This window comes from Podarcis gaigeae, assembly GCF_964106915.1.
Source record: "Podarcis gaigeae genome assembly, chromosome: 9".
Classification (NCBI taxonomy): Eukaryota; Metazoa; Chordata; class Lepidosauria; order Squamata; family Lacertidae; genus Podarcis; species Podarcis gaigeae.
The window spans coordinates 15685498-15710458 of NC_139685.1; the positions used below are offsets into that span (position 1 = coordinate 15685498).

The 24961-nt window shown below is 42.8% G+C and overlaps 1 long non-coding RNA gene across 1 annotated transcript; it reads right to left on the reverse strand.

Moving 5' to 3' along the window:
- Positions 1–11296: 11296 nt before the first annotated feature.
- On the reverse strand, positions 11297–19091 carry LOC310851998. Its single transcript, XR_014567941.1, has 3 exons — positions 18899–19091; positions 17364–17530; positions 11297–11623 (listed from the first exon to the last, which is right to left on the reverse strand). It is a non-coding gene; the product is annotated as an uncharacterized lncRNA (long non-coding RNA).
- Positions 19092–24961: the final 5870 nt, after the last annotated feature.

Sequence of the window (24961 nt, forward strand, 5' to 3'; positions counted from 1 at the left end):
GGACCAGGGAACACCCCAGGCCGCAACGCACACGTAGGCCACCAGCGTACCTTGAGGACTATGAATGCGACCTCCCGGGCAGGACTGGAACTTAGAGGGGAGGGGTGTTATGTACTGAGTCGAATAGGATCCAAACTGCAGCAGTCTGATTGGTCCTAGAACAATAGGATTCAGAATGCAGCAGTCTGATTGGTCCTAGAACAATGCAGCAGTATGATTGGTTGGCAGGAACCACCCAATCATGCTCCAGATTGAAGTGAATCCACAACCTGATTGGGTTACAGTACAATTCCGGAATTAGCCAATCATGTGCAGCCCATTGTGTAAATAATGTATATAAGGCAGATACTTTGAGGGGACTTTCATTCATTCCTCCTCACCACTATGAGCTGAATAAAGAGCATGAAATCACTTTGCGACTCCGAGTATATTTCAGTAAGAGACTTAACATGGAGGCCCACTGGCCTAAATATTGGGAAATAATTGAAAAAATTGGAGACAATTGGAGGTTGCTGAGCTTGGAAAAACTGAAAACCAAGGTGCGAGATTGGTTGCACTATGCCCAAATCCAGGAGGTCTTTAAAATAGATAAAAAGGTTGGATTCCAGGTGGAAAAATCGAAACTAGAGACAGAATTGTTAGAGCCAAAAAATAAACTACTTTCGAGAATGTATAACTTGCTGCTTAAGTGGAATACACAGGATGAGACAGTCAAATCCGCCATGATAAAATGGGCGCAGGATGTGGGGCACAACATTATGTTTGCAGACTGGGAAAGGTTATGGAACACCGGTTTGAAATTCACGGCATGCACTGCCTTGAAGGAAAACATTATGAAAATGGTATACCGGTGGTACATGACCCCAGTCAAACTAGCTAAGATATACCACCTGTCTGACAATAAATGTTGGAAATGCAGAGAGGCGGAAGGGACATTCTTTCACCTCTGGTGGACTTGCCCGAAAGTGAAGGCCTTTTGGGAGATGATTCATAATGAACTAAAAAAGGTACTTAGATTTACCTTACCTAAGAAACCGGAGGCCTTTCTTTTGGGCATTGTAGACCAGAGAGTACTTAAGAAAGATAGATTTTTTTTTATGTATGCTACCACGGCAGCCAGGATCTTGACTGCAAGGCATTGGAAGACACAAGATCTACCCACACTGGAGGAATGGCAATCGCAGTTGATGGACTACATGGAATTGGCCGAAATGACTGGCAGAATCCGAGACTTGGGAGAAGAAACAACCGAGGAGGACTGGACAAAGTTTAAGGACTATTTGAAAAAATACTATAAGCTGTATGAATGTTAAAAAAAAAAAATGCACCTTTTAGGAAATTCTAGCTTCAGCAAATGTAAGTTAATGAAATGGAAATTAAGACACAAGAATTTAGAGGTAAAATAATGAAACAACTTTATTGTGTTTAATATAAAACGTACAAAAATTGAGTTATAGTATATTTGAAATTAGGCAACATGATAAAATGGAAGATACAATAAGTTTTGAAAAAAGTTAACAAATTGCTGATGCTTTATATCACAGAGAATGCAGGGTTTGGAGGATGCGGGGAAGTCCTTTAGATTTGATGAAAAAAGAACATGGAAATTTGTTATTCTTTTTTTCTATTTTCTTATATCTATCCTTTATTCTTTTTTCTGTACTTCTTAAACTCAATAAAAATATTATATAAAAAAAAGAAGAGGTGGCAAGAATACACAGAGGAATTATACCAGAAAGAAATGGATGTCTCGTATACCCCAGGTAGTGTGGTTGCTGACCTTGAGCCAGACATCCTGGAAAGTGAAGTCAAATGGGCCTTAGAAAGCACTGCAAATAACAAGGCCAGTGGAAGTGATGGTATTCCAGCTGAACTATTTAAAATTTTAAAAGATGATGCTGTTAAGGTGCTACACTCAATATGCCAGCAAGTTTGGAAAACTCAGCAGTGGCCAGAAGATTGGAGAAGATCAGTCTACATCCCAATCCCAAAGAAGGGCAGTGCCAAAGAATGCTCCAACTACCGCACAATTGCACTCATTTCACACGCTAGCAAGGTTATGCTTAAAATTCTACAAGGAAGGCTCAAGCAGTATGTGGACCGAGAACTCCCAGAAGTGCAAGCTGGATTTAGAAGAGGCAGAGGAACCAGAGACCAAATTGCAAACATGCGCTGGATTATGGAGAAAGCTAGAGAGTTCCAGAAAGACATCTACTTCTGCTTCATTGACTATGCAAAAGCCTTTGACTGTGTCAACCACGGCAAACTATGGCAAGTTCTTAAAGAAATGGGAGTGCCAGATCACCTCATCTGTCTCCTGAGAAATCTCTATGTGGGACAAGAAGCTACAGTTAGAACTGGATATGGAACAACTGATTGGTTCAAAATTGGGAAAGGAGTACGACAAGGCTGTATTTTGTCTCCCTGCCTATTTAACTTATATGCAGAATTCATCATGCGAAAGGCTGGGCTGGATGAATCCCTAGCCGGAATTAAGATTGCCGGAAGAAATATCAACAACCTCAGATATGCAGATGACACAACCTTGATGGCAGAAAGTGAGGAGGAATTAAAGAACCTTTTAATGAGGGTGAAAGAGGAGAGCGCAAAATATGGTCTGAAGCTCAACATCAAAAAAACGAAGATCATGGCCACTGGTCCCATCACCTCCTGGCAAATAGAAGGGGAAGAAATGGAGGTAGTGAGAGATTTTACTTTCTTGGGCTCAATGATCACTGCAGATGGTGACAGCAGCCACGAAATTAAAAGACGCCTGCTTCTTGGGAGAAGGGCAATGACAGGCCTAGACAGCATCTTGAGAAGTAGAGACATCACCTTGCCAACAATGGTTCGTATAGTTAAAGCTATGGTTTTCCCAGTAGTGATGTATGGAAGTGAGAGCTGGACCATACAGAAGGGTGATCGCCGAAGAATTGATGCTTTTGAATTATGGTGCTGGAGGAGACTCTGGAAGGCTTCATGGTGCTGGAGGAGTGCTGGAGGAGACTCTTGAAGGTCCCATGGACTGCAAGAAGATCAAACCTCTCCATACTGAAGGAAATCAACCCTGAGTGCTCACTGGAAGGACAGATTGTGAAGCTGAGGCTCCAGTACTTTGGCCACCTCATGAGAAGAGAAGACTCCCTGGAGAAGACCCTGATGTTGGGAAAGATGGAGGGCACAAGGAGAAGGGGACGGCAGAGGACGAGATGGTTGGATAGTGTTTTCGAGGTTACCAGCATGAGTTTGCCCAAACTGCGGGAGGCAGTGGAGGACAGGGGTGCCTGGCGTTCTCTGGTCCATGGGGTCACGAAGAGTCGGACACGACTAAACGACTAAACAACAACAACAGCATAAAGAGAATTATTATCTGACCCTCAGATGAATGTGCAGATTGGAACTTGTTTTTCATGTTGAGGTGTCACTCTCAGCCGTGGGTTTAAAATGCGATTTTGAGATAAAAGATACACATAAATTAGTTCCAGGTTGAAAGTCCCCTCCCCTTTGGATGATCCATGTGTCCTCCGAAAAAGCAGGGTCATGTTCAGGAATTTTAGGGACAGGGTGCCACATTGTAGCAACTTTCAGTGGAATTGTTTTTAACACTGCTGGGTTGCACCCATCTGTTGGCTGAACAGCCTCTTCTTCTTCCACCATATCTGGCACACCTTCTTCTGTTAAGACTGCCCTGACTCTCCTCACTCCAATTGCTCCATAAATCAGTGGTCTTCTCTCTTGGGCCCTTCCCCTGGTCCCCTGCCTCCTCCACAACACTCTTTGGAGTCCTGCCAATCCCTGAAACTGACTATAACTAATCCAGCCATCAGGTCTGTGTCTCCCAGACCGAAATGCATTTACCTGATTCAGGCTTCATTTATAAATGCTGAATATTCACCAAGCAGGAAGCACTAAACAGACCACAGTGCTCAGGCTTGCCGATCAAAGGTTCGGCAGTTCAAATCCATGCGATGGGGTGAGCTCCCATTGCTCTGTCCCCGCTCCGGCCAACCTAGCAGTTCGAAAGCACACCAGTGCAAGTAGATAAATAGGTACCTCTGTAGCGGGAAGGTAAACGGCATTTCCGTGCACTCTGGTTTCCGTCATGGTGTCTTGTTGCACCAGAAGCAGCCAGCCACATGACTCAAAAAGCTGTCTGTGGACACACGCCAACTTCCTCAGCCTGAAAAGCGAGATGAGCGCTGCAACCCCATAGTCGCCTTTGACTGGACTTAACGATCAAGGGGTTCTTTACCTTATTGTTGTTGTTGTTGTTGTTGTTGTTGTTGTTGTTGTTGTTACTAAACAGATGGGTTAGATTTGACAGTTACACTCCGACTTTAGCAGAGGCCACAAATTCCCCACCCAAGCACAAAACATATATGCAGCATCTCTTCTCACAGGAGTATGGATGTGCATTGAAGGATTAAAGGATGTAATGTAAACATGCTGTTTGTCCATGTCCCACCCACAACGTCTCTGTCATTCTTCCAACATATATTCACTGCTGGGGTGGCTCTGAGGTGTCCCACAGGCATATGGGGTATTGCAGCCTAGTGTCCTAAGCCAGGAAAACTTGAGTATGGTATTATGTTCTGAAGCTTGCATTCCTAATTAAGTTACAGATGTCCAAAAGCACTTCACATAAATGACCTCAGTCAGCCTTGTAACAGCCCTGTTGTATAAAAGAACTAAAGGTAAGATAGGTTAATGTTATTATCCCCATAGTGAAGAGTGGGGGGACTGAGGCTGAGAGACAGGAGCTTGTCGAAGGCTTCTCTAATGAATTCATGGCTGTAGTGAGATTTGAACTGAAGGCTTGCTGGCTCACAGCTGAAAGTCCACTCTGCTCCACTGGCTATGCATATTGACAGTGTTAGTATTATATCACTAAAAAAAAAAAAAAAAGCATCACTCTCCGTCTCTTTCTACATTTCGAAATATGATTTTGGAGAAAAGCCAGGCAGTCAAATTGTCCATCAGTCTCAAAATTGCTTCATGATTAAGGAACCTGGAGTAGAAAATAGGAAGCAGGTAGATGTTAATAAATCACAGCCCAGTGGGAGATGAGGAAAGGTACCTCTATCACTATACTTTCTAGACTGTGGGACATGGAAGGAGAATGCCTTAGGGATCCTAGCTGCTCCTGGCGTTACATTTTCTTGCTTAAATTTTGGAAATATGTTTACAGAAGCATTCTGAAAATGTATGAATGCCAGAAATGCATGTCTTTGTAATGACAGCAAGGTCAAAGGCAAATGCGAAGTGTAAACTTCCTTCTCAGCCATTCTGGGATGGATAGAATTATTTGATAAATTGAGATTTAGGGCTGACTGAGATGTACACTGAGAACCCATGTACAGTATATCCTTAGGAATATGACAAAGTTCCAATTTCATGTCCTCACCAACAAATGGCATTCACTGAGCAAGTCACCAACAGGAGAACAAGAGATTGTGTGCATGTGTGCGTGTGTGGTCTCTGTGTGAGTGGGAGATGTGTACTTGGGAAGAGAAAGAGAGTGAGGTGTATATGTGAAGTTCGAGTGCATGAGTGTGTGAGAAAGATGCATTTGTACCTGTGGTCTCTATATGGGCAATTGAGTATATAATGGGGTATGTTGTGGCTATCTTGTAATTTCCTAGCACTAGGGAAATGCTTCCAGTTGTTATTTAACGAAAAACAGCACCCGCCACCAGGCAGCACATAGCTGTCTTCCTGGGACATGAGGTTGCCTGTGTGGGCGGGAGCAGCAATTACTGTACATTACCCATCAACTGTCCCGATTCGACTGGAACATCCCGGAATTACAGAAGCCATTCCAGCTTCTGATTGGATCCCAGAAAATCCTGCTTTCAGTACTGCTCCATCTCACAAATTAGCAGGATCCCATAAGAGCTCAGCACCGAAAGATGTGCATTATTCATGCAAAAGAAGGCATCTGAACGGGAACCCATAGAAGGAGAGGAGAGGGCGCTGGTGGTGGTGACGGCCAGGCCACCCATGCCAGGCCCAGACAAATAAAGAGGAACCTTACTTCAGATCTGAAGCAAGCATTTCAACCCTCCAAGTTCTTCTCTGTCTTGGATTTTTCATCTGAACTGGGCTTTTTTAGCTGAACTTTTTATCCTTCCCTCCTACCCCCTTGCTTTTACTACAAGCTTGCCCCCCAGCCTCAGTTGCCAGGTGCCACACCGTACCTGGTTGTTGTTGTTTAGTCGTGTCCGACTCTTCATGACCCCATGGACCAGAGCATGCCAGGCACTCCTGTCTTCCACTGCCTCCCGCAGTTTGGTCAAACTCATGCTGGTAGCTTCGAGAACACTATCCAACCATCTCGTCCTCTGTCGTCCCCTTCTCCTTGTGCCCTCCATCTTTCCCAACATCAGGGTCTTTTCCAGGGAGTCTTCTCTTCTCATGAGGTGGCCAAATTATTGGAGTCTCAGCTTCAGGAACTGTCCTTCCAGTGAGCACTCAGGGCTGATTTCCTTAAGAATGGATAGGTTTGATCTTCTTGCAGTCCATGGGACTCTCAAGCGTCTTCTCCAGCACCAGAATTCAAAAGAATCAATTATTCAGTGATCAGCCTTCTTTATGGTCCAAGCTCTCGCTTCCATACATCACTACTGGGAAACACCCTCCTGGTACACCTCTCCATTCCCTCCAAGTATTTGGCTCACTCATAAGAATGCAAGTGCTAGATGCTGAGGAAGAAGAAGAAGAAGAGTTTGGACTTGATATCCTGCTTTTCACTCCCCTTAAGGAGTCTCAAAGCGGCTAACATTCTCGTTTCCCTTCCTCCCCCACAACAAACACTCTGTGAAGTGAGTGAGGCTGAGAGACTTCAGAGAAGTGTGACTGGCCCAAGGTCACCCAGCAGCTGCATGTGGAGGAGCGGAGACGCGAACGCAGTTCACCAGATTACAAGTCTACTGCTCTTAACCACTACACCACACTGGCTGCACACTGCAGTTGATAATGGGACCAAAAGACGTGCGTCCCAATTTTAATCAGTGGAATGTTGAATGCTGTACTCTCTCTAGTGATATATTATGCCATTATCACATGCAGCCATTCTGTTTTATTTCACACCCTTTGGAGCCATTTTTGTTACATCACACCCCCCACATAGCCATTTTGGGATTGGCAGTCCCAACACTTCTTCAACATTTGAAATGTGCCCACTAGTCCCAAACATTTGACACTGTTTCAAGGAATTTCATTGGTGTTGAGGAATATAAAATTTTAGTTGGCTGTTTCAACCTTTTCTGGGATTAATACAGAACTGTTCTTGATCTTAAAATCTGCTGCAGCTGACTGCAATACACAGTTTCTTGCACCTAATAACATCCTGTTATCTTTTTATAGGCACATGAAATAAAACATATATTCCTCTTAAAGAGAAAGAGAGAGAGAGAGAGATGGAATAAGAATGATAAATCACTTCTTCAATGAAAAGCCAGAATATGCTTTTATAGAACTGGCATTATGAAAGGGAATGTTTAGCTACAAAAGCAGTTGTGAAAGTCTTGTATGATATTTTTCTTCCGTTCAGTTTGTAAGTTGCCTCTTAATAACAAATCAAACAAACGAAGAAAGAAACAGGAGCATAGATCCCTGCTGAGAGCATGATTTGTGACTGAAGTACCAAAGCAATTCAGCAGTGAATTGGGATTCATGTCCGCTTTAAAAAGGAAGTCATCAACTCCATTACTTCTAATATCAAGCATGATTGTACCGTCTATGCTAAATCACAAAATGCACCATTGCAAACCTTCCCAACCATCATTTCTTTCATAGCAGCAAGAGGACAAATAGGTGCAATTTGTCTATTTTACTAGTATATTAACAAACTTGGTCACAATCTACTCTAATAAATAATCTAGTTTGTCTGTGGAAATATTGTGGAATAGCCTGTTTTCTAGGGTGTGTTTGCTATGTTGTTGGTTTAACATTCTCATGAAAAATGTGCCATTGATTTCAGATACTGTCTCATTATATTGTGTGCCACTGTATTTGGGGCTGTGCAGTGTTTTGATGTTCCAAGTTTTAATACTGCAAATGTCACCCTTGAGCATAGAAAGGTTAAGAGGTTACTAAAGGAATCCTTTATACCCCCTCCCAAATCAATTCTCTGAAACCTAACGTGACATTCTCAAACATCTCTACATCTGTTTTCTTCATTAATAGAGAAAACACAGTTGTTATATTGGCACTTGCTGTTAGCAACATTATAATATAATGAGGACATATATTGCAATTCCATTAAAACCTGAACTTCAGGCATTAATTTGTGTGTGTGAGAGAGAGAGTTGTCTGTGTGAGTTGTCTGTGTGTGCACAATGCAGTAGCCTGAAATTTATTTTGTATGTTGTCAGCCTCAACACTGATCTGTTCTGCAAAACTATGACCAACAAGTCATCAAGTTATATTTATGCTATGGAGAAGAAGAAGAAGAAATATTATAGCCCTTACCATTTTATACAATTTCTGATAGGAGAGTTTACTAGCTCTTCAAATTAGGGTATAACAACATTTTCCAAATGCAGCCATTATGACTTGGCTCCAAAGTAGCACAAAAACTTCCCTTTGCATAATGGTCAACCCTCTCCTGACCTGCCAAAAAGGTGAACCTGAAAAAGTGCAAGAAATTGTTTAGCGCTCCCAATTTCCTAAACCCTTAACTATGCGGCTTTATGTTATGCCATATTTTAAATTTTATGGCAGTGTAAAATTGGGTAAGGAGTATGACGTACTCAGAACTAGGCAATTTCAAGGATTATATATTTACAGTTAATGGCTAGATGATTCTGGACAAACTTGTTTCTTTAAGTATTTACATTTTAAGTACATACAACCTCCCCTCCCCGCCCCCCATTTGTGCAGGGGTTGTGTTGCAGGTCATTGCACATGACGTCAGAGCATGTATAAGCCCACCCCATCTGGTTACATCCCGTTGCACCCTGTTATGTCCCCTTTTCGTGCCAATCCTGGGTTCATGGTGATGCACACTTGCACAGCCGTGCATGCTTTGAATGTGAGGAAAATGGTTGTTGCCTGTATATCATTAAATTCTCAGTTGACACAATCATACACCCAAAAAGAATATATATATATGTGGGTCAAACTACATCTTAGGCTTAACATGTTGCTATGTCATTCACTGGTAGGGTTTGGGATGAATGTAGCTATTCCACTGTGCAAGGGGAGAAAGCCCCACTGAGCTGATGCTCTCTCAGAGACTGATGGAATCTGATGGATTCCTAAGTGCTCTGGAGGATTTTGTGGCTGACTAGAATGTGGCAGCTGGCAGAATGTGGCTGGCAGAATGTGGCAGCTAGACCAGTGACTGGGAGTGGCCTCCAAGACCATATAACACCAGTCCTGAAAGACCTGCATTGGCTCCCAGTACATTTCTGAGCACAATTCAAAGTGTTGGTGCTGACCTTTAAAGCCCTAAATGGCCTCGGCCCAGCAGTGGCGTAGCGTGGGGGTGCAGGGGGGGCTGGCCGCACCGGGCGCAACATCTGGGGGTTAGGGTTAGGGGGCGCAAATCCATGGGTTAGGGGGCACAAATCCACGGGTTAGGCGGCACAAATTACCTCCCTTGCCCCGGGTGCTGACAACCCACGCTACGCCAATGCGGCCCAGTATATCTGAAGGAGCGTCTCCATCCCCATTGTTCAGCCCGGATACTGAGGTCCAGCTCTGAGGGCCTTCTGGCAGTTCCCTCACTGTGAGAAGTGAGGTTACAGGGAACCAGGCAGAGGGCTTTCTCGGTAGTGGTGCCCACCCTGTGGAACACCATCCCATCAGACGTCAAGGAAATAAGCAACTATCTGACTTTTAGAAGACATCCCTGTTTAGGGAAGTTTTTAATGTTTGATGTTTTTATCATATTTGTAATATTTTGTTGGGATCCTCCCAGAGTGGCTGGGAGATGGTGGGGTATAAATTCTTATTCTTCTTATTCTTCTTAATTATTATTACTGGTACTCCAAACAAGGAACCTGTCTCACTGTGGCAACACACTGTGCAAACTCTGAATTGGGGCTAATCTGCTGCTGTGTTATTGTACTTTTTTTTAGTATATTTGATTTGAAGTCATAACTGTTTGAGTTAATATTATTGTTTATAGAAGGTTATGACATAACCTTCCCTGGGATCATGAATTGACCATAAGTAAACAAAAGACTTTTATAAATCTCAGTACTGTCACACTTTCCCCTGTAGTATAGAATTCATTCCCATGATAGAATCTCCTAGTTGGCTATGTTTGATCCCATATAACAGCGGTGGCAAACCTTTTAGAGACCGAGCGCCCAGACTGCAAACCAAAACCTACTTATTTATCGCAAAGTTGTTGAGCTTTTTTTGAGGAGCTGCTGACCAACGGAGCTTTGGGGGGGTCAGGGGTCACAAAAGTTGCTTTGCTTTTTTTTTGGGGGGGGGGTCTCAAAGCTGCTGAGCTTTTTAGTGGGGAGAGAGAACAGAAATAAATGACCAATAATACCTTTGCTGGAACTAACATGCAACACGTCCGCCAAAGTGCCAAAAAAATCAGCACAATAAGGGTTAAAAAATGAATGTTGCTATGCCCAATCAGAAACAGCCCCTGGCACAGCAAATGGGAAAACAGACCAATCGCTGAACACAATCTCCGGCCACCAGCAAAAATTTTTTTAAAAAAGATTCTGGGTTTCAACAGTGGACGCAAGCTGTAGCTCGGGGGGGGGGGGGAGTGGGAGAAAAAATGGGGGGGGAACAATGCAGATGGGCCGATGGCACGTGTGGCAGCAATGAGGGCTCTGTGTGCCAAGTGTTGCATGCTTGCCATAAGTTCGCCACCGCTGCCATATAAAGTCAATGTACCGGTATATACAATGCAAACAACACATTTGTTACTATACAATACAAAGTACATTGAAAAGCTAAGAACCTCCTTTCTACTTGTAATATGTATGGTATTTTCAGGCTAATTTCACCTCCAGGTCAAACCTGCAAAGTTATTTCAAAAGAACTGCGGCATGGGTTGCTGTTGTCTATTTTAATTAAATCACACCAAGTGAGATGCATGGGGGTGTACCAATTTCAGGTTGTCAAAAAGAGGCAAATCTGCCAAACACAAATATAAGAAGAAAATGTTTTTTGTGAGATTGTAATGTGATGCATCTTCTGAACATATTATGCTATAAATGACTAGAAATGGCTTGGGCGGTAAGTTGATTTTTAATTAGCCGGTTCTTGACATTGTCGTGTTCGTAAAGCTTACATTTTAAATCATCCGTCAGCTGCAAAACACCACTATGGAGCATGACATCCAATTATATTAGTAAAATAACCTGCATAAAGTAGATGGATGAAAAGCTGAAAATGATAAATTAAACTATACAGGAATGTGGACCCAAAACACAACACAACTAGTTTTGCACACCAAAGGGAGCTTGGGACTTCTCAACTTCTGCAATTTTCATCCGGCTGGCACGACATTTTTAGACTTTCTTCTTACTACCATTTCAGATGCCTATAATCCACACAATCTAGCATCTCTCTGTGTGTGCATGTGCATAACTTTTACTGATATTGTAATCTGCACAGGTTGTTCCAGACTATTTCAGTTTCCCATCTGAAAAGAAATATTTGAGAAATGAATGATACAAACAAGAAACGAGAATGAAAAATGAATGTACCCCACATCCTGGGGTCAGGAACTCATTTGTTCGTATTTCCATCCTTTTTGGAAATAATAATTATTTATTTCATTTTTTATTTGTTTTCAAAAGCAGATGGGTATCCCATTTGCGCCTAAGGTGGGTGACTGTTATGAAGCAGTATGTAGAATTATTGGAAATCAAATGGCACTGCAATGATCATTTGTCCTCTTTAAATCTAAATCACAATTCAAAAAATAAATAAATCTAGAAATCAGATTGAACTGGTTCGGCAATAAAATTCCCTTATTAACTTTGAGAGAGTTGTTACTCATTAAGGTAAAGGTAAAGGTACCCCTGCCCATACGGGACAGTCTTGACAGACTCTGGGGTTGTGCGCCCATCTTACTTAAGAGGCCAGGGGCCAGCGCTGTCCGGAGACACTTCCGGGTCACGTGGCCAGCGTGACATCGCTGCTCTGGCGAGCCAGAGCCGCACACGGAAACGCCGTTTACCTTCCCGCTGGTAAGCGGTCCCTATTTATCTACTTGCACCCGGAGGTGCTTTCGAACTGCTAGGTTGGCAGGCGCTGGGACCGAGCAGCGGGAGCGCACCCCGCTGCAGGGATTCGAACCGCCGACCTTTCGATCAGCAAGTCCTAGGCGCTGAGGCTTTAACCCACAGCGCCACCTGCGTCCCGTGTTACTCATTACAGTCCTGCAAATTTGAGAGGGACCCCTGAGGTAACAATGTCCTCCCTGGGATGGAATGGAGCAGGGCTCTCCACCATTACACGTAGAGGCCTAGGTGTTTGTTCCCTGTTCCCTGTTCCCTGTTCCCTGTTCCCTGTTCCCTGTTCCCTGTTCCCTGTTCCAGTCCTCTCACTCCACCAGAAGTTTCTGGTAGCAGACCCACCAAGCCCTCTGGTCTGGAGCTTCTGCTGCTGCTGACTGCCAAATTGGTCCTTAAGAAAACCATGCTTATCCATGTCTTGATTGCAGATGAGCAGGCTGTTCCAGATTGTATTACCAAGACTTGAATGAATGAGCTGGGTGGGCCTCAGTTGGATCCACCTGGGTTTTCTTTTTCCTTTACTTTTTGATATATATTTTTAAATCGATTTTACAAGTGTAAGGTTTTAACAGTACCAAGTCCATATCCGTGTACAGTGGTACCTTGGTTCTTAAACTGAATCCTTTCTGGAAGTCCATTCCAAAACCAAAGCGTTCTAAAACCAAAGCACGCTTTCCCATAGAAAGGAATGCAACATGGATCAGTTCCAGACTTTGAAAAACAACCCCTAAAACAGCAATTTAACATGGATTTTACTATCTAACAAGACAACTGATCAATAAAATGAAAGCAATAAAGAATGTACTGAAGTCACACAATCAATCAATCAATCAGTAGTTGAACTGGGTTCCACACAATCACAATAATAATAAAAAAGAGCCACAAAAACGCAAAATAAATAGCAAAAACAGACAGACCTCAGCATAACACTCAAAACAGAAGTGTGGCACTCAAAATGGAAGTGTGGCACTCAAATCAGAAGCGTAACACTTAAAATGGAGCATGTTCGGCTTCTGAAAAAAGTTCACTAACTGAAACACTTATTTCCAGGTTTGCAGTGTTTGAGTTCCAATTGTTTGAGTACCAAAGATACCACTGTATAGAGATTTCTCTGAATCTCCAGACTTCCCAGTCCTATTGTCAACCTTTTCAACTGCATATTATTTCATAATCCATATTTTGTATCTCTCCATATTGTCCATAGTGTTTGTTACATGACAAGTGTTATTAGAATCCTGCTAATGTTTTCATCTGCTTACAGTGGTCTCCTAAATAAATTATAAATTCTTCCCATTCTTTCTTGAAGATTTTGCCTTCCTGGTTCCTGAGCTTTCTGGTCAGCTTTGCCATTCCAGCATAGTCCAACAGCCTGGTTTGCCATTCCTCTCTGCTAGCAACTTTATCTTCTTTCCATCTCTGGGTTAGTAGCATCCATGCAGCTGTTGTCACGTACATGAAAAGTCTTTTCTGCTCCTTTGGGATTTCGGTACCTACAATTCCTAATTAAAAAAGCTTCTGCTTTTTTAAAGAAAAGTTATTTTAAACATTTTCTCAATTCATTGTGTATCATTTCCCAGAATACTTTTATTACCTTACACGACCACCACATATGGTTAAAAGGTACCTTCTTTTTCTTTACATTTCCAGCACGTATTTGTACTTGTCTTATACATTTTTGCTAACTTAAGCCTCTCCTCCTCCCAGAGGGGAGGGGTTGTGAGCTGGAGACGATTCCTGCATCATGCAGGGGGCGCTCCGCCCCCTGCTTCAACTCCAGGGCTGGCGCGCCACGCCCCTCCCCAGTTGGGCACCCAATAGGGAAGCTCGTCAGGGGCGTGGCTTGCCATTCAAATGTGGCCGCGCCAGCCATCCCCGCCATTTTCTTTGAGTCACCCACCCTCCACTCCCTTTAGATTACTTGTCTTATACATTTTTGCTAACTTACTAGGAGTCAAATACCACCAGTACATCATGCTCATATAAATTTCTTTCAGCGTACAACATGCTGAGAATTTCAGGTTGGTTTTCCATGGTCTTTCCTATCCACCTGGGTTTTCACTACTGAGTTAAACTGGGAGTCCACAGCTGAATGAAACAGAAACTTAATAAAGTACACCAGTGATAAGGAGAGTCTCTCATACACTGAGTGTTTGGGTGGAAAGGAACCTGGATACTTTGTGAACATTTCCTTCACCACCTATCCTTATCTTGACATTATATATCCTTATTTACACATTGATACAGGAGTGGTGATGCAACATGATGGAACTAACTTCATTGCTATGCTAGCTACTGCGTAATGGTACAGAAGAAAAGATTTGTGTAGGTTGGCATACAGGGGTGAAAAAAATCCAGTACTTTCTGAACTTTCCATTTCTAGACAATTCTGCAGATTCAGGAGCCCCCTCCTCCATTGGTTTGGCTCATCTAACATTTTGACATCACCTGACTTCTTTTTAGGGGGTAGGCATGGGGGAAAACACATTGATACCTCTTATATCTAAGCAAGACTTCCTGGCAAGATTTTCCAGCAGATTCAGAAGTGGGCTGGATTTCAGATGCAACAAGGGGATCAAGAGAAAAGCAGACAAAACAGGAAACACATTTTTTTTTACTTCAGATGTTTACAAATTGATTTTCTGCATACTGCTTTTGCCAAACTGGTTTTCTTCAGATATTTTGGACCACAATATCTCAGCAACAGCACTGAGGTCTGCTCAGCTATCCCATTTTATTCAGAATAAATGTCACACTTTCACACTTCTTCCAAAATAGGTGGAAGATCACCAGGTTGGCAAAGCTTGTGCTACAGGGTGCTAGCCAGGACTCTTGGTGTCCTGTAGGATCTAACACTGTACATTAGAAAGCAACTAATGTGCTCTTGCAGGTGTTGGTATGGGGGGGGGGGGTGAGTTCAGAAGATCAGTAGTCTTTTCTAGAAATCTTGTCAGCTATTATTGATCTTCCATTTGGGAACCCTTGATAGTTTTCCAAGGGGTCCCCAAGTTCTCCAGAACTCATTTACAAAAACAAAAACAAGTTAGAAAGTCAGTGTAAGGAACTGAATGACCTTTTTGCTCTTCGGAGTTGCTCATTTACCAACAAAGCCATCATTATCAGCAATAATCATTCTAATATTTGTTGCCACCTTGTGGCCAAAAGGAAACAGCTGCTTAGCAAAATAAAATGAACTCGAGATGGAGATCAGTTGTTTTCCAGGCTGAAACATCTATGAACGCAGCCTCCAAAGTGAAACCTTTTGGGTACACCTAGATTTCTGGTTTCAACTTCATTTTTTTATATTTATAATTGTTTATACAAACATAAAAAGGAAGACAATTGTGCTGCAAGTTCAATCGTCTGCTGACACTCACTCACAGCTGCTCACTCACAGCAAAATACTAGGGTCTTATAATGCAGCCAGTATCTCAGCAACAACACATGCACTGAGGTTCACTATATCTGCTATGTGTCTGCTCCATTTTCCGATTTTTATTCAGAATAAATAAGCAACATTTCTTCCAGCTCATTTTATTCCCTTTTCCTTCCAGAATACCACTGGGCACAGAGTAAAAATCAAGATGAAAGTGGGCTCCTTTAATTCCCTCTCTCCCGATTTCTTTTAATTGGAGCTATTGGGAAGTCATCTTGCCTCTGGAGATATTGAACACACTATGCTCTGCTTTATAGATGAAGGTGGCTGTTTTTCTCAGAGACGGGCAAGACAGGATCACCAGGTAGCAATCCCAAGATTCTCTCTTTACCTTTAAATCTCCTGGAGAACTGGAAGCTAGGCAGTCATGACTTTTCATCTTCTGCATCCTGATATCCTTCTCCCCTTTGCTTAGATATAAGAGGTATCAATGTGTTTTCCCCCACCCCAACCCCCCTAAAAAAAGAAGTCAGGTGATGTCAAATCTTAAGATGAGCCAAACCAATGAAGGAGGGGGCTCCTGAATTATCAGAATTGTCTAGAAATGGAAGGTTTGTGGTAGTCTGTAAACCTTGTAGTACCCAGCCATCCGGAAGACAAGGGAGGGAACCTGTACTTCGGGTATAGGAAATATAAGCTCATGCTTTGTCAAAGCCAGAGTGTGCCTACTTTGGAGACCCGCTCTTGCAAGAACATATTGTCTTCAATAAACACTTTGCTGCTTCACCAATTTTGTTCAGATTTTATTTTGAGGATCTTAAGAGCCACTTCTAACACTATGCAACCCTGGCAGGGGCAGGGGCAGGTGGGGCATCCGCAGGGGCACCCTGCAGGATTCCACAGCCCAAGGCAGCTGCTTCCATCTGCCTCATGGGAGGGCCATGCTAAAAACCATATATCCTAAAAACCATATATCATAAAGACACCACAGTCTCCACTGTGCCTCATTTCCAAAAGTATTGCAAATGCTGGGTAAGTGCCTGGGTCCTGGGAATCTCACACTGCTTGAGGATTAGGGTGGCACACAACAAAATTGTGGCAACAGCTGACCTGATTTTATCAATAAGGTCACAGAGCCATATGCAGAAAAGACATATACATATAAATAAGCTTGGGCTCCCCCCCTTTTTTTTTTGGTGCTTTTGGTACCTCGGGTTAAGTACTTAATTCATTCTGGAGGCCTGTTCTTAACCTGAAACTGTTCTTAACCTGAAGCACCACTTTAGCTAATGGGGCCTCCTGCTGCTGACGCACCGCCGAAGCATGATTTCTGTTCTCATCCTGAAGCAAAGTTCTTAACCCGAGGTAATATTTCTGGGTTAGCGGAGTCTGTAACCTGAAGCGTATGTAACCTGAAGCATATGTAACCTGAGGTACCACTGTAATAATAAGAAGGAGCTAACAACTTTCAAGGAGTCCTAGTTTTTACTTTTTGAAATATGGCAACCCTAATATAGAGCAGGCATTGGTGTAATATGGGGATTTTGGTGCAATTCTCCTTATTTCATCAGATAGGGTTACGAGAAAGAAAGTTTTGAAGGATTGCAAGGAACCTTTGGCATCAACTTAAAGTGATTTGTTGTTGACTTAAATGTGTGTGTTTTTCTTTACCTTAAGGTCACAGTATTGATTCTGGCAAAATACTGTAAATATTAAAACCCCAGGTCAATAAGCTTAACACTAACCTAAAAACATCAATAAATGCTTACCATCTGCAGAGCTGAAACAAGATCCTTATCTAAGACTTGGAGACGCATCACTTTCTTGGAGCTGAGAAGTTTGAGCATGTGTGTATCTATTTTCAATGGTGCTACAATAAATATCCCAGGCAGAATTTCAGTAGGAAGTCCCATGGAAATTAATGGGATTAGCATCCCTGTTAAAACACAAGCACACATTTTAGGGTCCGGGTGGGACAAACAATCCCCCCCCCCCCGGTTTTTTTTTGAAAGGCTGTCCTATTTTAAGACCAAAAAAATGGGTGGGGGAGGACATTAATACAGCAGTCATATACATGTATCCAGAACTAAACTTCATTGAACTAAGGTCCCATCTGCATTTAAGGCATACCACTTTAAAAAGAGGGTGGTGATGTGGGTAAACCACAGAGCCTAGGACTTGCCGATCAGAAGGTTGGCAGTTCGAATCCCCGCAATGGGGTGAGCTCCCGTTGCTCGGTCCCAGCTCCTGCCAACCTAGCAGTTCGAAAGCACGTCAAAGTGCAAATAGATAAAAAATTCCTCTTACACCAAGACATAACCCCAAAGGAACAATTCTAAAGAAACATTTCCCCCACCTCACCCGCATACAGCACCAAATCTAGCCATAGGACACCTCAGCAGTATTTGGTTCATCATACTCTTCCAACTCATGCTGTGGGTTAAACCACAGAGCCTAGGACTTGCCAATCAGAAGGTCGGCGGTTCGAATCCGCATGACGGGGTGAGCTCCCGTTGCTCGGTCCCTGCTCCTGCCAACCTAGCAGTTCAAAAGCACATCAAAGTGCAAGTAGATAAATAGGTACCGCTCCAGCAGGAAGGTAAACAGTGTTTCCGTGCGCTGCTCTGGTTTGCCAGAAGCGACTTAGTCATGCTGGCCACATGACCCGGAAGCTGTACGCCGGCTCCCTTGGCCAATAAAGCAAGATGAGCGCCGCAACCCCAGAGTCTGTCAAGACTGGACCTAATGGTCAGGTGTCTCTTTACCTTTACCTTACTTTAAAAAGAAATGACTTCTCTTAAAGAATCCCAGAACTGTAGTTTGTTAAGAATATGGAGAGTTCTTAGAAGACCCCTATTGGCTTCACAGAGTGAGAGTGGTTTAACAATTAATCCCTCTTCCCAGGGAATTCTGGCAATTGAATTTGTGTGAGGGGACTAGGTATTTCCTAGCAACTCTTGGCATCCTTAATAAACTACAATTCCCAGGATTCTTTGGGGGATGTCCTGACTGCTTAAAGTGATATGATGCTGACTTAAATGTATAGTGCAAAAGGGGCTGTGGCGATCACACAGGGTCCCCGGACATTTAGTGGTCTATTGATCCCTGTGCCACCACTGTGCTTGCTTCCCCACTGCCAACAACCCGTCACTCTCGGGTAAAACACTGAGTACAGACAGTTGTTAAAAGTGAACCCAATAAACAAATTTATTTTATAAACATTAACAAGTTTCTGGTTTCTCAGATAATATTCCTGTCAGTTTCTCAACTTTAGTTTCTTTACCGGCCTATACCTTCCTAATACCTTCTGACTGATTATCTCAACTGTTTCACTGACTCCTCTTAATAAATTCTCTCACTCTCTCACATCAGACTAGCCCAACCCACAGACTTATCCTCTCTGTCTCGTCTCTAATTCCAGACTGACTTCTCAACCACTCTAACTCTAACTCTAACTCCTCCCCTTGGGTTCCCCTTGGTTAGTCATTTTACAATTAGTTAACCCTTTCCTTATGAACCCAGTATGATGTCAAACCACCTAGGAGGGCAAACACCACAGGGGCCTTATTAGACTTGGTCAAGTAAGCTCAGATCAACTGCATAATATCTTTACACAATATGGTGACTGGCCTCAAGTTTGGCTTGTGCTTTGTGGAACACAGGACCAAAGTGATTACATTAGCTCCAATGTTGGTTGGTGCCTGTCTCTCCCCTGTTTCCATTTCTACTCTTCCTTGATGAAGTCAGTGGTTACAGCATTGAAATCTTTTCCTGACCCAGCAGTCCACACACTCATATGCTGATCAGCCTTGTAAGAGGATGGAGAAAGATCTATCAATACCATTAAGCGCATCTCAATATAGGGAGAAGATGACTACATCCTTCCTACCTTCTATTGACGGATGTGTGTGTGTGTGTGTGTGTGTGTGAGAGAGAGAGAGAGAGAGAGAGAGAGAGAGAGAGAGAGAGAGAGTTTTTTCTGTTGAGGCCATATTTTCTCAGGGTCACAGGTCAGTGTCTACCCTTGCCATATGTGCTTCTGCAAAACAGTAGGAAGCAATTGCAAACCATAGTTATTCAGCACCCCTTGAAAACCTGGTTGGAGCCGTGGTACAAATGGTCCATGGACCTAGTGTTGTACAAGCCCCATTTATAATAGATTTATTGTCTGGGAAGCAGAAGATCACCTGACTCCAACCCTGTCTGTAATTGTGATGGTAATGTGGAACTACTTTTGTGGCTGATCAGTTTGAAGGTAGTCATTGAGGACTGTTCTGGTAGTCTACAATTCACGTGGCTTCAAGCTGTCTACACAAAAGAACCCTGGGAGTCTGAAATTCAAGACACTTATTGCATTGAACAAGTTAAGAATGATGTATTGGATGTTTCCTGCTACATTTCTGATGCATTGAAATTCTGGACAACTGTTGCTGGCAACCATCTGTCTCAAGAACAATGGACCACACCTCTGTGGGTGAAGCCCACTGCATTAGCAGTACTGAAATGACCTCTCCGGGGTGCCAGCCTGGGCAGTGTGTATGGAGGTTCTGGGCTGCCCAGATGACAAGATCCCCCTGTTGGCCTTGCTGATGTGGTACAAAGGAGAGCAGAGCAATATGTTTGACACCAGCCTGGCTGCAAACTCTGGCACCATCCAACTCTCTTAGGGACTCCAATCTGGATTTGTGTATGGTTTACTCCTTAGCCTTTCCTTTCCCCAAAGATATCCCACAAGGCAGAAGCGGTTTAAGAGTTTCCCTTCTCCTAGATGGGCTACTTTACCTGATGGATGAGCCTCATCTGCCCCTCACTTCCCTCTATACCACTTGCAGGAACCATCTTATTGGCCATTGAACCCACTATTGTTCTTGTCTGCTCAATCTACCACAGCCTTTCTTCACACGCAGGGGAAGTCCCTAAGTCACCCTTTGGCTACCTTCATCTAGTTTATCCAGCCAGTCAAAGTTTCCTGTTTCCCAGAGTGTGGCCACTGTCACATTCTGGCAGCTTCTGGGAGCTACTGGTGAGAGCTAAGTGCAGGCTGGGGACCAAAGGTGGACAAACTACCTCAGAAGGACCATGGTGTGTCCCTCACTAGAGTAATACCCCATCACTAACACCCTATGCACCCCAATCCAGGACAACTAAATCAACTGTAATAACCAAAGGGACACTTTTCTTAGGAACAAATCCAGGTTTCCAGACCAATAATACCAGGTGACTGACAGCAGCCCTGCAGGCCTGATGTGCTGCCAGACTGAGCTAATGGCCGGTCTACCCCATTTCCTGGTTACAGAACAAATGCAATCAAGACACTCAAATAGTAACTTCCGATTTGGCATTGAAATCGCAGCACTCAAGATTCTCATTTGAAATCCCAAGCGATGGCAGGAAAATATTCCCAGTCCAACCTCATAGATTGGTAGGAGTTGGCAGAACAGCAGCAGCAACAACAACAACTGTTAATGAAATAAATGTGAATGGGCCATGTTCTTTTTAACGGTGCCTTCTCATAAACATTCCATAAAACAGAAACAGTACACTGATGTAAATCTAATCAATGATTTTCAGAATGAATAATTTATCTGGTTCTATTGATCATAAAGATGTACAATCCGTCCCCTGAGAAAAGAGAAAGATGGGAAGAGCTGGAGTCAGGAGGGTAATTGTTTAAATGTGATCTCCACAGCAGAAATGTTGCTTTCGTAGCTTTGTTGCAGCAGCACTTGTCTTCTTGTTCTTCTCCTGTAGCAATCAAAACCATGTACTCTTCTAAAGATCACTGGCTATATTCTAAAGTTATGTAGCAGAAACAGCATAACTAAGTTCTTGGGACCTGAGTTAGCTAGGTCTGCATCATGGTTAAAGCCAACAATGGGCATAAACCCATATTATCATTTGGGAGGGGGGTTAGATGAAGAGGGAGCCTGTAAATACATTTTTATTCCTGAGCCACCTTTCAAAAGTGTCCTATACTTTGTATTGTATATTATACATCTAATCGTGGATTAGATAAATGAAATTAATGGATTTAAGTCCATTCATATTTTTAAACTTTAGCTCCAAAGTTTGCTTTCTCTGTTTCACATTTTTCCAATCTTCAGTTTAGTTTTCCTTTTTCCCACATCAATTTGCAACTTAGAAATGAGACATTTTAGTGCACCCCCAATACACATTTGTGTATGCTATTTCCCCTAATATAATGAATCTTGCATATTATTTTCATTAATATATGAAATATATTCCCCTAATATGTACATTTTTGCATACTTTTTTGTTGGAGAATTCCATTGCAATATTCAGAGAAGTGCAAATTTTGAAAAAATGCTGCATTTTGGTTTGTACCCTGCTTCTGGAAATGCAAATTAGGCCTGTTCATATTTGGATAGGAACCAAAGCAATTTTCTTCCCTGTACTGCTTGCAATATATTGAAATAAGTATATGTGCAAATTCTGAACATGCTCACTTGAAAGAGAACCAGATAGTTCCAATAGGGCAAACCAAATATTGTATATACTGATACGGGTGGCATACAGACACAGAAATGGGTTTCTGTTGAGGGTCTAATGAGATGAAACACTTGAGGGCAACCATTTTGAATTTGGTACAGATAAAATATCAATACAAAGTTGGAAAGAAAATAATGCTAAAAGGTCCATTGACAGGCTACAGGTCTCGGGATCCTCTATCAAACGAATGGCCTGATCTGGTTAGGTTTTTAGCAGTAAACATGGAAGGAAACAATTGAGGAGGTGTAGGTTTGGCCTTGCGCAACCAACCCTTCCTGTGAGTCTTTGCAGGGGTATTCCTGCCTTTGAGGGCAGCCCAGCTGGGGCTTTTTTGCCCAGATTAGGAGCCCTATTTGCCACAGGTGGTGGCCATGGAGACATCTAGCCTAACCTGGTTGAGGCAGGTACAACGTGGTTGAGTTGGAAGAGTATGGTGGACCAAATATTGCTGAGGGCAACGTGGTTGAGTTGGAAGAGTAAGGTAAACGGGCCCCTGACCATTAGGTCCAGCCGTGACCAAATCTGGGGGTGGGCAGCATGACTAAGCCACTTCTGGCGAACCAGAGCAGCGCATGGAAACGCCGTTTACCTTCCCGCCAGAGCGGTACCTATTTATCAATTTATCTACTTGCACTTTGATGTGCTTTTGAACTGCTAGGTTGGCAGGAGCAGGGACCGAGCAATGGGAGCTCACCCCGTCATGCGGATTCGAACCGCCGACCTTCTGATTGGCAAGTCCTAGGCTCTGTGGTTTAACCCACAGCATGAGTTGGAAGAGTATGATGAACCAAATACTGCTGAGGTGTCCTATGGCTAGATTTGGTGCTGTATGCGGGTGAGGTGGGGAAAATGTTTCTTTGGAATTGTTCCTTTGGGGTTATGTCTTGGTGTAAGAGGATTTTTTATTGTTGTTTAAGAAGGTTTACTGTATGATGGTTTTTTTGTTGCTGTTTGAGGAGGTTTTTAGGAAATCTTGTTCCTTATAAGCCAACAATTTGGTTAAGTGCAATCAAGATTTTACAAAGATTTATTTTTTTTAAAAAAAAATCTTGCACTGGAAATACTATCAGTTAGGTGTATGGTAATTCACATAGTGAAACTCAGTCAATCCTTGTGTGTCGTTTCCAGCTTAAAAAGCAGAATAGCATCGGAGCATTAAATGGTAGTAGAACAATGTTATTTAAAAATTCACTTCAAAAGGTTACAGCATCTTTCCATAAATTAACTCTGGGGGATGAAGTCCATTATTAAAAATGCACTTTTTTGGCTTCATAATAATCCTCACAGTGGTGTATTAGTAATTTAGATCTGAATCCATTCATCCTGTATATATTATCATATTCATAGCTTGTTATTCTATACAGGAAAACATAACTGTGTATTTAGATTAGTTAGTCTTCCAAAGTCTTGAGAAACCAGGTTCAATAGGTAGCACACAATGCTTGATTAGATTAGATTCATGACACATGTTGGTGCCATTCCTGAGGAGCTTCAATATTTCCATCGGTTCTTTAGTTATAAGTTTGCATTTCCTGTTCTTTTGTGACAGGGGTCACAGAAGTGGTCTTAAGGCTCTCATTGAGAGACCTCTTCAGAAAGATTGCCTGCCCAACTGCCCAGTGTCCATGTGCACACCACAGACATATTCATGCAGGAAGCCTAGGCAGATATGACTCTATGCATCAAGGCTTCTACACAATCAGGAGCCCCAATTGTGTCGAATTTCAGACCTGTACATGCGAAGCCTTCCCTGCTGCAAACAATCATGCTCTACATGTTACTACTTGGAGGTGAGCCACACCAGAACGTGGGGTGCTAGGGTGCTGCATGGCCCTACCTATCCTTCAATAAAACACGTGTGCATAGAAATGTGCTGAACCAGAACACAGCACAGTCAGCGACCATTTCACACAGGAGTTCCATTCCTGGCCCATGTGTATGTCAGTGGAGCACGTATAAATGCACCCATAGCTGGATTAACATAGCTACTGGTCTATGGGCCCCACATCTTTTAGGGGGCCCAAAACAAAGGATGAAAATAAATAATTTTTTGTGTAATAAAAAAATGGTTTATTAAAATTGTTGGTTGGTGAAATAAAAAAAGTTTTAGGAGATAATTTGCGAGGAGGTCCTGAGATTTCAAATGCCTCCATGGGGTTTAATCCGGCTGAGTGTGCTCCACCCCACTATGTCATGAACCCCCCCCCCTGCCCCCCCCCCACAGATTTTTAATTTATTAAGCTGTAATCATCCATACACATTCTTGTAAGTAATTCATATTAAATTTAATGGGTCTTACTTTAAGTAGGCATACATAGGGTTGCACTGTAAATCTAACCAATTAATCAACATTGATGTTGCAGTTCTGTATCCCCCAAACTCCTTTGAAGCCTGCAGAAGTAGTCTGTTGGGATTACTGAGATGCAGACAGTTGGAGCTATTACTCTAAGGTACATGGGAAATTTCTGAGGGAGCAGCAGGCCGTGCAGGCCGTTAATACACCTGACAAACAGAGCTCAAATGGTGAAATAAGCCACTTTCCACCTATTAAAGGAGGCTATTGTAAACCTAAATTATTAAAGCAAAGAAATGTTCATTGTCTCGAAGGGAAACAAATTCCCAAAGTCTTGAAAGGTGCTCCTTTAAAGAGTCAGATCAGTGGAAGGATCAATAGACGAGGCGCAGCTTTAAAAAGATTATAACCCAAAGAGATGTTGTGATGCTTAAGTCTGAAATGTGTGCTGGATTATTTTATAGGACAAACTAGAAAAAGAAGATAAAGGGACTGTTCTTATCCAGCTCTGCTTGCAGCTATATAAAGGGGAAAACATATTGCAGTTCGGCACAAGAAACAAGT